This window comes from Hypanus sabinus, chromosome 17 (assembly GCF_030144855.1).
Source record: "Hypanus sabinus isolate sHypSab1 chromosome 17, sHypSab1.hap1, whole genome shotgun sequence".
Classification (NCBI taxonomy): domain Eukaryota; kingdom Metazoa; phylum Chordata; class Chondrichthyes; order Myliobatiformes; family Dasyatidae; genus Hypanus; species Hypanus sabinus.
The window spans coordinates 44,692,758-44,707,250 of record NC_082722.1 but is presented as its reverse complement, the minus strand read 5'-3'; the positions used below and the strand labels follow the sequence as shown (position 1 = coordinate 44,707,250).

At 46.8% G+C, this 14,493-nt stretch overlaps 1 protein-coding gene across 15 annotated transcripts in view; it reads right to left on the bottom strand.

The window, feature by feature from the left end:
- si:ch211-260e23.9 (uncharacterized protein LOC555795 homolog) overlaps positions 1-9,095 on the bottom strand; it is a 43,151-nt gene extending 34,056 nt beyond the window's left edge. For 2 of the 15 annotated variants that reach the window (XR_009516293.1, XR_009516292.1), the window contains exon 1: positions 8,575-8,935. The gene's annotated coding sequence lies outside the window, so the exon portion shown is untranslated. The other 13 variants (XR_009516289.1, XR_009516286.1, XR_009516290.1 and 10 more) reach the window with 13 other exon arrangements.
- Between the last annotated feature and the right edge of the window lie 5,398 nt (positions 9,096-14,493).

Genomic DNA, 14,493 nt, shown 5'->3' with positions numbered 1-14,493 from the left:
TCCAGTATTTTGAATGTGTTACTCTAAACTGCCAGCATCCGCAGATTTCCACAAACAAGAGAAAACCTGCAGATGCTGGAAATCCGAGCAACACACACAAAATGTTGAAGGAACTCAGCAGGCCAGGCAGCATCTATGGAAAAGAGTACAGTTGATATTTCACACTGCCAACTTTCACTCCACAATATGAAGTTCAGGGCACAAAAGCTCACAACGTTTCTTGTGTTTATGATCTGTAGAATCTCGTGTTTAAAATTGTCCAGTGCACTGGTCATGTTACATGTACTGCATGCCACACAGAGTTGGGATAAAGTAAACACTGATATTTCATGTCTACAGTTGTTCCTGCTGATCAGTCATTTTTAAGTGAGTGCATTATATACTGTTGTAATGTTTCCATGTTGTGATCACCTGTAGGCTGGAAACAAATGGCCTGGGTTTTATGTTCAATGCAAGGGGAATGCTGACAGTTGCCTACAGATTTATGAGCAACACGTTATTGAAGATGAAAATCAGAGTTCATGTGATGTTTTTGGGAAGGAACTTGTGGCATATCTGATCCAGTGAATCAGAATGGATGAATCCTCACTGAGCGATGCAGAGTGTACTTTAAATCTAAAATTTAGAATGAGAGAGAAAAAGAAAATGTTTTTCAAACTCTCAAAAATATTTAATCATTTAGGAGTAAGCCTAACACATGTAAATCTAAGTAATGATCGGGAAGTAATTACGATCTGAAAGGCCACTGAAAGATTAACTTCCATCTGAATGCACTCACTTTTTCCAGTGTGTTTGTGGGCAAGTACAAAGATTGTGGCATTGGAAATTTGAATGAAGCGTTAAGAGGGAAGCTGTTTCCTCTCTTTTTAAAGATGCCTTCATTATTCAGAAGGACAGTATGGGAGTTACTCATCAGTTCCTGGTTAATATTCTCCCTTAAAGATTAAGGAGTAAAGATTTACACACACAAAATGCTGGTCCTGTACTTTTGGCAGGTTCTACCGAAGGGTTTCGACCCGAGACATCGACTGTACTTTTTTCCACAGATGCTGCCTGGCCTGCGGAGTTCCTCCAGGATTTTGTGTGTTACATCAATTTCCAGCATTGGCAGATCTTCTCTTGTTCCATGATAGGCTTGAACACTTGATAACCCTGAAACTCAAGACACTTTGACATGCTGAGTTTATGCAAGGACAAATTGGAAAAGAGTTGTTTTTATACAGAAGGAAGGTGATCCAACAGCTCTGCAGAATTTGACCAATTGGTTGGGTTCTAAGACAGAACAAATATACTGTGATCGTCACGGACACAAATCAATTCTCCAGGGTAACTCTGGTGCTTGGGGAGGAAGAGACCACAAACCTCGGGCATAATATGTTCAACAGGAGTGGGTAATGAAGGCTGACCAGGACTGGTTTGACAAAGATGACCAGGAGATCAAAGAGCTAATTAACAACAAACAAAAGTGTCCCTGGATGGGAAGCTACACCATTCATCAAAGGAAAAGGAACACCTGAGGGCAGATATTGTGAAGCATGAGCAGGTTGAGTAGAGTGAAGCAAGAGTGAGCCTTGTAGACCTGAGGCAGCGAGCGGAGGAGGGAGGCTTTTGGGCAAGAGGCTGATCAGTAGCAACACACACAGAATCCTGGAGACACTCAGCAGGTCAGACAGCTTCTACGGAAATGAATCAACAGCCGAAGTTTCAGGCTGAAACCCTTCATCGGGACTGATCCAGAGTGGGCCTGGCAAACAGTGTGCCATTTGAGCGTGAAAGGGCGCGCAGTTAAGGTGAAGAGCCAGGTTCAAATGAGACGTGTGGGCCAAGATCTTTCACAGAAAAACTGGCCTGGAATGCACCGCCAGAGGTGCTGGAGTTAAATACAAAGGAGATGTTTATCTTAGATAAGCACAGGAATGTGCAGAGAATGGGGAGATATGGACATTGCATAGGCAAATGGGATTAGTTCAGTTTAATTATAATTTCAATTAGTTTGACACACCATGAGCCAAAGTGTCTATTCCTATGCTGTATTGATCCATATTCTAAATGCAGTAACTGGTTTGGTCTTCTTCTGGCATATCCTTCTGCTTATATACACCTTTTTTGTGTTCTGTCGCTGAGCAGCAGTGAACCATTTGACTGGCCTATCAGAGTTCTCTTTAGGAACTAGTTAACTTGATCAGCATTTCTGATCTGGCTATTGTTCACCATTGCACTTAATGAAAAAAAGTGGAGCACAGATCATAGGTTCAATAAGTTGTATGCTATCAGCAAAAGATTCTCAATTTTACAAACAGCAAAAATATAATTGCTTCATATACAGAAGCATATTGTGGAGTACAACGTGTATGCATAGGCAATACAGATAACACATCGGTACAAAATGTTCAAGTCAGGTCACTTTTTATTGTCACTTCCACCATAACTGCTGGCACAGTTCACAGTAAAAATGAGACAACGTTTTTCAGGACCATTGTGCTTACTTGAAACAGTACAAAAACTACACTGAATTACATAAAAACAACACAGAAAAAAACTACACTAGACTACAGACCTACCCAGGGCTGCATAAAGTGCACAAAATAGTGCAGGCATTACATTAAATAATAAACAAGACAATAGGCACAATAGAGAGCAGTAAGTTGGTGTCAGTCCAGACTCTGGGTATTGAGGAGTCTGATAGCTTGGGGGAAGAAACTGTTACATAGTCTGGTCATGAGAGCCTGAATGCTTCGGCGCCTTTTCTCAGATGGCAGGAGGGAGAAGATTTTATATGAGGGGTGCGTGGAGTCCTTCATAATACTGTTTGCTTTGCGGATGCAGCGTGTAGTGTAAATGTCTGTAATGGTGGGAAGAGAGACCCTGATGATCTTCTCAGCTGACCTCACTATCCGCTGCAGTGTCTTGCAATTCAAGATGATGCAATTTCGGTACCAGGCAGTGATGCAGCTGCTCAGGATGCTCTCAATACAACCCCTGTAGAATGTGATGAGGATGGGGGGGGTGGGTGGGAGATGGACTTTCCTCAGCCATCGCAGAAAGCAGAGACGCTGCTGGGCTTTCTTTGCTATGGAGCTGGTGCTGAGGGACCAGGTGAGATTCTCCGCCAGATGAACACTAAGAAATTTGGTGCTTTTCATGATCTCTACCGAGGAGCCATCGATGTTCAGCGGGGAGTGGTCGCTCTGTGCCCTCCTTAAGTCAACAATCATCTCTTTTGTTTTGTTCACATTCAGAGACAGGTTGTTGGCTCTGTACCAGTCCGTTAGCCGCTGCACCTCCTCTCTGTACGCTGACTGGTTGTTCTTGCTGATGAGACCCACCACGATCGTGTCATCGGTGAACTTGATGATGTGGTTCAAGCTGTGTGTTGCAGCATAGTCGTGGGTCAGCAGAGTGAACAGCAGTGGACTGAGCACACAGCCCTGGGGGGCCCCCGTGCTCAGTGTGACGGGGTTGGAGATGCTGCTCCTGATCCGGACTGACTGAGGTCTCCTAGTCAGGAAGTCTAGGATCCAGTTGCTTGTCTAAACACCATTTTCAACAAACATTTGAAGGCCTGCCCATGAGAGGGTATTACAGGATAATTTGTGTGTCTCTTTCCCCTGTGTTTGGTTGATCATTCCCCTAGAAGAACTCAAAGTCCAAACTGGCCTCTAGAGTTTCAGCCAGAGAGCTGTTTGTAATTACCAATAGAATGTAAATAACCTCGCTTTCTCTGAGTTGCACCAGCTATTTTTGGAGTTGTAGAAACTCATTTTCCAAGCCTAATTTAGAATGCTGGTCTTGGAATTGAAACAGGCAGCAAAAATATTTCTTATTGTCCAGAGATTTTTTTTTTAATTACCTTTCTTTATCAGCAGCAACTGACTAGCTTTAGCAGGGCCATGGAATTTAAAGCACCATCCCACATGGCGATTTGTAGTAATTTTCCATTAAACCTGGCATTTCAGCCACCATGTGGCTTCCTAATTTGTGCAAACACTGTGAAGGTCTGTTAAGGAATGCAAGATCCATTAACACTCAAATAATCCAGGACTTTCATGATCTTGGTAGTAATGAATAAGCAGATGTTACTGACTATTAGAAATTAACTGTATTAATACCCCAACATATTTTAAATTCACTTCTTTTAACGATGTTACACATTAGGGGATTAATAAATTATCCTGTAAACTGGGCGAATTCAAAGAGAGCATGGGTACAAAGCCTGATGAGCTTTAAGAATGTGGGGAACAACACCCAGTGAACCAGAGGCAGTACCTTAGGGATTCATGAAGAATTGTGTGTTGGACTATCGGAGTTTCACTGTAAAGCAAGAGATTCCAACTTGAATTTTACTCTAAATTGGACAACTGCATGCTTCAGACAAAATATCACAAACTTTGTAGATTATCCACCATATTTATTTTATCCTTTCCCAAATACAGCATTTGGCAATCACTTCTGTCTATGTGGCATTTGCCTGATAAGCTAATAGTTAAAATAAGAATTATGATGCACTGTATGCTTTCCTACATACTTCCAACTTGCCGATAAGCAGACTTGCAGTTATAAACGGGATGCATGAAATTTAAAATTTAAAGATTCAATATTGTGGGCTGTCTAAACTCAATGTCTACAATGATTAATAGAATCATATTAATACATCCTGTAATGTGCAAACAACAGCAAAAGGCATCAAGGGGACAAGTAACATCAAATGTTAGCTTTCATTAGTCGAGGCATAGAGTTTAAGAGTTGCGGGGTAATGATGCAGCTCTATAAAACTCTGGTCAGGCCACACTTGGAGTACTGTGTCCAGTTCTGGTCGCCTCAGTATAGGAAGGATGTGGAAGCATTGGAAAGGGTACAGAGGAGATTTACCAGGATGCTGCCTGGTTTAGAGAGTATGCATTATGATCAGAGATTAAGGGAGCTAGGGCTTTACTCTCTGAGAAGGAGGATGAGAGGAGACATGCTAGAGGTATACAAGATATTAAGAGGAATAGATAGAGCCAGTGCCTCTTCCCCAGGGCACCACTGCTCAATGCAAGAGAATTTAAGGTATTTAAGAGGCTTTAAGGTAAGTTCAAGGGGGATATTAGAGGAAGGATTTTTTTACTCAGAGAGTGGTTGGTGCATGGAATGCACTGCCTGAGTCAGTGGTGGAGGCAGATACTCTAGTGAAATTTAAAAGACTACTAGACAGGTATTTGGAGGAATTTAAGATGGGGGGGGGGGGTTTATGGGACGCAGGGTTTAAGGGCCGAAGGGCCTGTACTGTGCTGTATTGTTCTATGCTCTATGTTCTAAATGGTGATCTGAAAGAAATGAAAAGCACAGTTCAAATTGATGTGTTCTAAAGTGGGAATTTCATGTCAGCAAAATCCAGTTGCAATCAAAGAGATGAAGTAGAAAGACAGTGAGACTGTGGCTAATGAATGTGATGTTGACGATGTGCACTGGTACATCTACAACCGCATCTATAAGAAGAATACGTAATGTAGACACTTACATGTGGTGAGGTCTTAGCCACAGGTAGACTCTTGGCAGTTCAAAGGTTCATTTATTATCAAGTATGTATGCAGTACACAACTCTGAGATTTGTCTTCTCCAGATAGCCATGAAACAATGAAAACCACAGAAGAAAATTACTGTATATACTGGAGACATGTGTATACATTCTGTTTACATTAGAGGGGTCAACCATGAGAACTGATGCAATGACACTCAGAAGCTTTGGAGAAACATTTCAGACATGTTTAAATTTCATAGTTATGATCATCATAACTCATTTGTGCTTTGAAGTTTAGAAATACATTTCCTTCAGATGCAGCTGGTTTTATTTTCTGTTTAGTTACAAACAGAACTAAGTGGAAAATCCAATGCACAGGTTATTTTGAGTCTGAAACAAATGCTGGAAACACTCAGCAGATCAGACAGCATTAGCGGAGAGAGGAACAGAGTTAATGTTTCTGCTCAATAAACTTTCACCGTGTTTTAAGAGGCAGAGAGGGGAACAGGTGGAAAGGTCTGTGCTCGAGATGGAGACAGGTGGACACAACAGATGGTGGTCCCAAATGATAGAGGGTAGTGTAGGTTTGTAGTAACACCTGACGGACTGTAGACAATGAAAATTGTAGGAGCTGAACGAGAAGGGAAAAGAGCACACAAAATCGTGACATACAGAACTATAGAAATACTGGACATTTGAAATTAAAGTGGGAGTTTGAAATACCCAATAGGACAAGCAGCATCTATAGAGAGAGAAAAACTGTGTTGCTGTTTGATGACTTTTTTTTATTAGGACCGGTCAGTCCCAAATGCAGGAAGGTCTGGTTATCTGAAACAGTCCAATTCAGTATTCAGTAGTGCTAAGACATGCCTGAACAAATACTGTTCCTTGACCTTGAGTCAGGTCATCTAAGTGGGCCAAAAACAGGGAGATCAGAGTGACACTGGGACAGAGAGTTAAAATTTGACAGCCAACAGGCCTTGTTTGCCAACTGAATGGAGGTGCCTTGCAATTTGATCACGCAATCCCATGATGGGGTTTCTCCACTGCACAGGTGACCACAGCATTAAGAATAAATGCAGTGGACTAAACTCAAATGCTGCTTCACCTGAAAGCAATGGTGGGTCCCTGGATGGTAGGAGGGGAAGAAGTAAAATGGCAGATGTCATATCTCCTGTGGGTCATGAGAAGAAAAGTGAGCATTTGTGGGTATGGAAGAGCGAATCAGCAAATGGTTCTTTCAGAATGCTGAAAGGGACAAGTAGGGAAGTGACTGCATGTTAAAGTTGGCAGAAATTAGGAAGGAAAATCTATTGAACATGGAGGCTGGAGAAACCCTGGTGATCCCTACCTTGCTCTGGTTTGGAGGACCTGTTAATAGTTTTTAGTATTCACCTTTATTTCACATTTCCAGCTATTCCAGTAGTTTATAAAACATGTTTCCAGTATTTTTCCCTCTGTCCTAATTTATCTCTTTTTAATTTTACGTATCTACAATACAAAACATGTTTAATTTCTAACTTTTTCCAGTTCTAATGAAAGGTCATTGTCAAATCTTTTTCTCTCTCCAGAGATGCTGTTTGACTGGCTGAATTTTCTATTGTTCTATTCTAGCATTTTCTATTGTTATTTCAAATTTCCAGCATTTATAGTTTTTTTTTTGCCTTTTTTTGATTTTGGGTCTTAACAGTGAGAGGAAACAGTCCCTGGGCTCAGAATAAGCTTAGAGCTGTTGGCTGGAAGGATCTCAAGTTCATCTTGTTGAACAGATTCCTTAAAACTATAAAACAGCTGTTTTTTTTAAGGTTTAGAATGCTCAAACATTGCTGAACTGTCGACCTTATGGAATTAACTTCCAATGTCTCAGAATAGAATCACTGGTTAATTATGAAACGTTTTGGAGTATTTCAGCAAATCTGAGTTGCTAAACCTGACATCAAACAGGTTAAAGGTCATCAGCAATCACTCCAGAAATCCAGTGCTAGCAACATAGAGCTATAGAACCATACAGCAAGAGAACAGGCCCTTCAGACCAACTCATCCATGCCAACCAAGTCGACTACTTAAGCTAGCTCCACCTTGCCTGCTTTTGGCCCACACTCTTCCAAACCAGGGATTCCCAGCTTCTTTTTAAATGCCATGGACCCCTACCATTAACCAAGGGGTCCCTGGACCCCAAGCTGGGAACCTCCCTGTTCTAAACCTGCCCTATCCATGTATCTCTGTCCAAGTGTCTTTTAAACTCCTCTGTCAGCTAATTTAATAAACCCTCTGCACTCTGTGTGAAGCACCCACCCCCAGGTCCTTTTTAAATAGGTTCTCTCTCACCTTAAACAGGTGCACAGTACTTTTAGAATCCCTAACCATGGGAAAACAAAACCGCGGCCACCCACCTATTCTACACTGCTCATGGTTATACATACCTCGACAAATTCACCTCCAGCCTCCACGCTCCAAGGAGGAAAGCCCCAACCTATCCAGTTTCTCTTTATAACTCAAGCACTCCAGTCCTTGCAACGTCCTCCTGAACCTTTTCACCCAGATTAATGACACCCTTCCTAGAGCTAGGTGAAAAAGAACTTCACAAAACACTCCAGCTGTGGTCTCCCCAAAGTCTCGCACAGCTGTAACATGGCATCCCGAGCCTTATGTTCAGTATTCTGACCACTGCGGGCAAGTAGGCATCTTCACGGCGAAGACAACCGGTAAACGCGCACCGTCAGATGTTCGGACACTTCTGTAGTCTGTCAGCCTAATCTTTGGAAAACATGACTTCTCGAAAATCCCGACTAGGGTTGGGAAATGGCTCTGCTCTAAGTCATCCTTCAGCTGTCAACCATGAAACAATACGCGATCCCATACACGACTCCCAAAGCAAACAGCACATTACGAGTGAACTGCGGAGAGTAAACTACCTTAGCGTGACTTGTGTTCACAGCTTTGCATCGCAGCTGATGATACGGTTTGGAAAGCTGTAACCGGAGCCCAGCTAACAGTTGTTACTGCAACTTAAACACAACTTTCCAAGTGGCAGAAAAGAGAAGTCGACCAAAGCTATTAAACGTTAAGTGTACCTTGTATCTCGGCTTCTGTTCACGAGTGCGGAGATTTGTGCCTGAAGTTGACACTAATTAATAAACCGCCGCCGTCCACCGTATTTTGGTCATCTGTGTGTGCGCGCTCTGCGTTCTCCCGAGCCGCCCAGTTTCTATCTCCAGCACCACATTCCCAGCCGCTGAACCAATGAATTGCCACCTGCTTCTCCCATTCCCTTCCCAGCCCTGGAGCCACAATTCCACGTAACGGGCTGCTGGGCATACTCAGAAGCACACACACGCCGAGTCCCGGCTTTGTAAGCAAAAGGACCGCCCTTCTGCCCGTTTCTTTTATGATTCCAGTCTTGATGAAGGGTCTCGGCCCGAAACGTCAACTGTTTATTCCTCTATGATGAAATTCCTGAGTTTCTCCAGCATTTCAACAACTGATGCTTCGTTAAGACACGGCTGCTCTACTCACCAGTAACAATCACAACGTACAATTACAACGTTTAAGAAAACTGTTATCTTTTGTAACTCCAAAATATAAATTAATATAAATCGGAATAAAAACAAGGGTGTCCGAGTCTGGATTCATATTTACTTCAAGCGAAGCGCGCACGTTCCATGTGGTAAGCGTCATGACGTGAGCAATCCCCTTTACGAAAACCCATAATGAATTATTTCAACAAATAATCAACAGTATATTTACAAGATTACTCAAATATTACTGAAATATTATATACAGAACACTTCTTCTTCTTCTTCTCCTCCTCCTTCTCCTTCTCCTCCTCCTTCTCCTTCTCCTCCTCTTTCTCCTCCTTCTCCTTCTCCTTCTCCTTCTCCTCCTCCTTCTCCTCCTTCTCCTTCTCCTTCTCCTTCTCCTCCTCCTTCTCCTTCTCCTCCTCCTTCTCCTTCTCCTCCTCCTTCTCCTCCTTCTCCTTCTCCTCCTCCTTCTCCTCCTTCTCCTTCTCCTTCTCCTCCTCCTTCTCCTCCTTCTCCTTCTCCTTCTCCTTCTCCTTCTCCTCCTCCTCCTCCTTCTCCTCCTTCTCCTCCTTCTCCTCCTCCTTCTCCTCCTTCTCCTTCTCCTTCTCCTTCTCCTTCTCCTCCTTCTCCTTCTTCTTCTTCTTCTTCTTCTTCTTCTTCTTCTTCTTCTTCTTCTTCTTCTTCTTCTTCTTCTTCTTCCATCTTGAAGGTGCATTTCGTTCACAATTTATTAATAATATTCTCTTATAAATTATTCTATTGCTTCCTTTGCGATCTGATCTCTTCCTCCCGTTTTCCTCATCCACAGCATCTGACCAAAGCTCCGTTTTTGCATCTCTGTAGACTCCTTACTTTTAATCCTTCCATTCATCCAGCTGGACTTTGGTCTTTGCATCTACTTTTACAAGCAGCCTTTTGTCTCGTACTTGGTTCATGCGATAACTTTAATGCATGCAGAGTCGAAGGCTGCAACTTTCCTGAACTTTCTTGAACTCACTTACAGCTTAAAAGCAAACTGCATTCCGCAAGTAACTGTCTGATTAACATATCAGAAGCTTTCTCGGGTACGTTGCCTACAAAAACGGTTGTAGTCAGACCACTGCTTTCATCAGTTTCACAATCCCTCTTGGCAGCATACTCCTTCCTTGGTCCAATATGCTGTCCAACCAGAGGCACAGAGATTGGCACCCACGCCTGTTTGCCATCTATTGGGCGGCAGTTCATGGTGTACAGCAAGGAGACGATAATGCCATCATCCAGTGAGGATGTGGCATGCAAATTCTGGATGGATTTCCAATCAAATTTATCTCAACCAATCACAGTCCCAAAATGTTGGCCTTCCTGTTTTTACCACATACAAGCCAAATGTGGCTTGTTGGTCTTTGTATTGCACAGCTATGAATGTTATTCCAAAGGAGTTATGTTTCCTCCAGGATGCAACAAGCGGTTCAGTATCTTTGAAATGCTATTCAAACTCATTTTCTGGAGTGACTGAAACAGCTGAGCCAATGTCCAATTCCATTTTAATTAATTTGCCATGAACTTCTGGTGCAAGCCTTATTGCTTGTCTATAATTAGTTTTCACATATAAATCTCAAGGCTACCCAGACCTATGTCACTCTTGACATTATCAGATTTGTCATTATCCGTTGCAACAGGGCATTGGGAGGTGGTGGCTGGAGCAACTGGAAGAGGACCCAAGTGCAGGACACGGGCACAGAGACTTGACACGGAGATGGACTTGGACTAGACTTGGACTCACAACTTGACTTGGACTCTGAGCCAGGACTCGCACTTGACTAGGAACCCAGAACCGAGCTGGGTCTCAGAACCTGGACTTGGACTAGGAGCCGGGACTCAGATCCTGGACTTGGACTAGGAGCCGGGTCTCAGATCCTGGAGTTGGACTAGGAGCCGGGTCTCAGATCCTGGAGTTGGACTAGGAGCTGGGTCTCAGATCCTGGAGTTGGACTAGGAGCCGGGTCTCAGAACCTGGAGTTGGACTAGGAGCCGGGTCTCAGATCCTGGAGTTGGACTAGGAGCCGGGTCTCAGATCCTGGACTTGGACTAGGAGCCGGGTCTCAGAACCTGGACTTGGACTAGGAGCCGGGTCTCAGAACCTGGACTTGGACTAGGAGCCGGGTCTCAGAACCTGGACGTGGACTAGGAGCCGGGTCTCAGAACCTGGACTTGAACTAGGAGCCGGGTCTCAGATCCTGGACTTGGACTAGGAGCAGGGGCTTGGAACCTGGAGTTGGACTAGGAGCCGGGTCTCAGATCCTGGAGTTGGACTAGGAGCCGGGTCTCAGATCCTGGAGTTGGACTAGGAGCCGGGTCTCAGATCCTGGACTTGGACTAGGAGCCGGGTCTCAGATCCTGGACTTGGATTAGGAGCCGGGTCTCAGATCCTGGAGTTGGACTAGGAGTCTGGTCTCAGAACCTGGAGTTGGACTAGGAGCCGGGTCTCAGATCCTGGACTTGGACTAGGAGCCGGGTCTCAGAACCTGGACTTGGACTAGGAGCCGGGTCTCAGAACCTGGACTTGGACTAGGAGCCGGGTCTCAGAACCTGGACTTGGACTAGGAGCCGGGTCTCAGAACCTGGACTTGGACTAGGAGCCGGGTCTCAGATCCTGGACTTGGACTAGGAGCAGGGGCTTGGAACCTGGAGTTGGACTAGGAGCGGGGTCTCAGATCCTGGAGTTGGACTAGGAGCGGGGTCTCAGATCCTGGAGTTGGACTAGGAGCCGGGTCTCAGAACCTGGAGTTGGACTAGGAGCAGGGGTTTGGAACCTGGAGTTGGACTAGGAGCCGGGTCTCAGATCCTGGAGTTGGACTAGGAGCCGGGTCTCAGATCCTGGAGTTGGACTAGGAGCCGGGTCTCAGAACCTGGAGTTGGATTAGGAGCCGGGTTTCAGATCCTGGAGTTGGACTAGGAGCCGGGTCTCAGATCCTGGAGTTGGACTAGGAGTCTGGTCTCAGAACCTGGAGTTGGACTAGGAGCCAGGTCTCAGATCCTGGACTTGGACTAGGAGCCGGGTCTCAGAACCTGGACTTGGACTAGGAGCCGGGTCTCAGAACCTGGACTTGGACTAGGAGCCGGGTCTCAGAACCTGGACTTGGACTAGGAGCCGGGTCTCAGAACCTGGACTTGGACTAGGAGCCGGGTCTCAGATCCTGGACTTGGACTAGGAGCAGGGGCTTGGAACCTGGAGTTGGACTAGGAGCGGGGTCTCAGATCCTGGAGTTGGACTAGGAGCGGGGTCTCAGATCCTGGAGTTGGACTAGGAGCCGGGTCTCAGAACCTGGAGTTGGACTAGGAGCAGGGGCTTGGAACCTGGAGTTGGACTAGGAGCCGGGTCTCAGATCCTGGAGTTGGACTAGGAGCTGGGTCTCAGATCCTGGAGTTGGACTAGGAGCCGGGTCTCAGAACCTGGAGTTGGACTAGGAGCTGGGTCTCAGATCCTGGAGTTGGACTAGGAGCCGGGTCTCAGATCCTGGAGTTGGACTAGGAGTCTGGTCTCAGAACCTGGAGTTGGACTAGGAGCCGGGTCTCAGATCCTGGACTTGGACTAGGAGCCGGGTCTCAGAACCTGGACTTGGACTAGGAGCCGGGTCTCAGAACCTGGACTTGGACTAGGAGCCGGGTCTCAGAACCTGGACTTGGACTAGGAGCCGGGTCTCAGAACCTGGACTTGGACTAGGAGCCGGGTCTCAGATCCTGGACTTGGACTAGGAGCAGGGGCTTGGAACCTGGAGTTGGACTAGGAGCGGGGTCTCAGATCCTGGAGTTGGACTAGGAGCGGGGTCTCAGATCTTGGAGTTGGACTAGGAGCAGGGGCTTGGAACCTGGAGTTGGACTAGGAGCCGGGTCTCAGATCCTGGAGTTGGACTAGGAGCCGGGTCTCAGATCCTGGAGTTGGACTAGGAGCCGGGTCCCAGAACCTGGAGTTGGACTAGGAGCCGGGTCTCAGATCCTGGAGTTGGACTAGGAGCCGGGTCTCAGATCCTGGAGTTGGACTAGGAGCCGGGTCTCAGATCCTGGACTTGGACTAGGAGCCGGGTCTCAGATCCTGGACTTGGACTAGGAGCCGGGTCTCAGATCCTGGACTTGGATTAGGAGCCGGGTCTCAGATCCTGGAGTTGGACTAGGAGTCTGGTCTCAGAACCTGGAGTTGGACTAGGAGCCGGGTCTCAGATCCTGGACTTGGACTAGGAGCAGGGTCTCAGAACCTGGACTTGGACTAGGAGCCGGGTCTCAGAACCTGGACGGACTAGGAGCCGGGTCTCAGAACCTGGACTTGGACTAGGAGCCGGGTCTCAGAACCTGGAGTTGGACTAGGAGCCGGGTCTCAGATCCTGGACTTGGACTAGGAGCAGGGGCTTGGAACCTGGAGTTGGACTAGGAGCGGGGTCTCAGATCCTGGAGTTGGACTAGGAGCGGGGTCTCAGATCCTTGAGTTGGACTAGGAGCCGGGTCTCAGAACCTGGAGTTGGACTAGGAGCAGGGGCTTGGAACCTGGAGTTGGACTAGGAGCCGGGTCTCAGATCCTGGAGTTGGACTAGGAGCTGGGTCTCAGATCCTGGAGTTGGACTAGGAGCCGGGTCTCAGAACCTGGAGTTGGACTAGGAGCCGGGTCTCAGATCCTGGACTTGGACTAGGAGCAGGGGCTTGGAACCTGGAGTTGGACTAGGAGCGGGGTCTCAGAACCTGGAGTTGGACAAGGAGCCGGGTCTCAAAACCTGGAGTTGGACTAGGAGCCGGGGCTTGGAACTGGAGTTGGACTAGGAGCCGGGTCTCAGATCCTGGAGTTGGACTAGGAGCCGGGTCTCAGAACCTGGAGTTGGACTAGGAGCCGGGTCTCAGAACCTGGAGTTGGACTAGGAGCCGGGTCTCAGATCCTGGACTTGGACTAGGAGCCGGGTCTCAGAACCTGGAGTTGGACTAGGAGCCGGGTCTCAGAACCTGGAGTTGGACTAGGAGCCGGGTCTCAGAACCTGGAGTTGGACTAGGAGCCGGGTCTCAGATCCTGGACTTGGACTAGGAGCCGGGTCTCAGAACCTGGAGTTGGACTAGGAGCCGGGTCTCAGATCCTGGAGTTGGACTAGGAGCCGGGTCTCAGAACCTGGAGTTGGACTAGGAGCCGGGTCTCAGATCCTGGAGTTGGACTAGGAGCTGGGTCTCAGAACCTGGAGTTGGACTAGGAGCCGGGTCTCAGATCCTGGACTTGGACTAGGAGCCGGGTCTCAGAACCTGGAGTTGGACTAGGAGCAGGGGCTTGGAACCTGGAGTTGGACTAGGAGCCGGGTCTCAGATCCTGGAGTTGGACTAGGAGCTGGGTCTCAGATCCTGGAGTTGGACTAGGAGCCGGGTCTCAGAACCTGGAGGTGGACTAGGAGTCGGGTCTCAGATCCTGGAGTTGGACTAGGAGTCTGGTCTCAGAACCTGGAGTTGGACTAGGAGCCAGGTCTC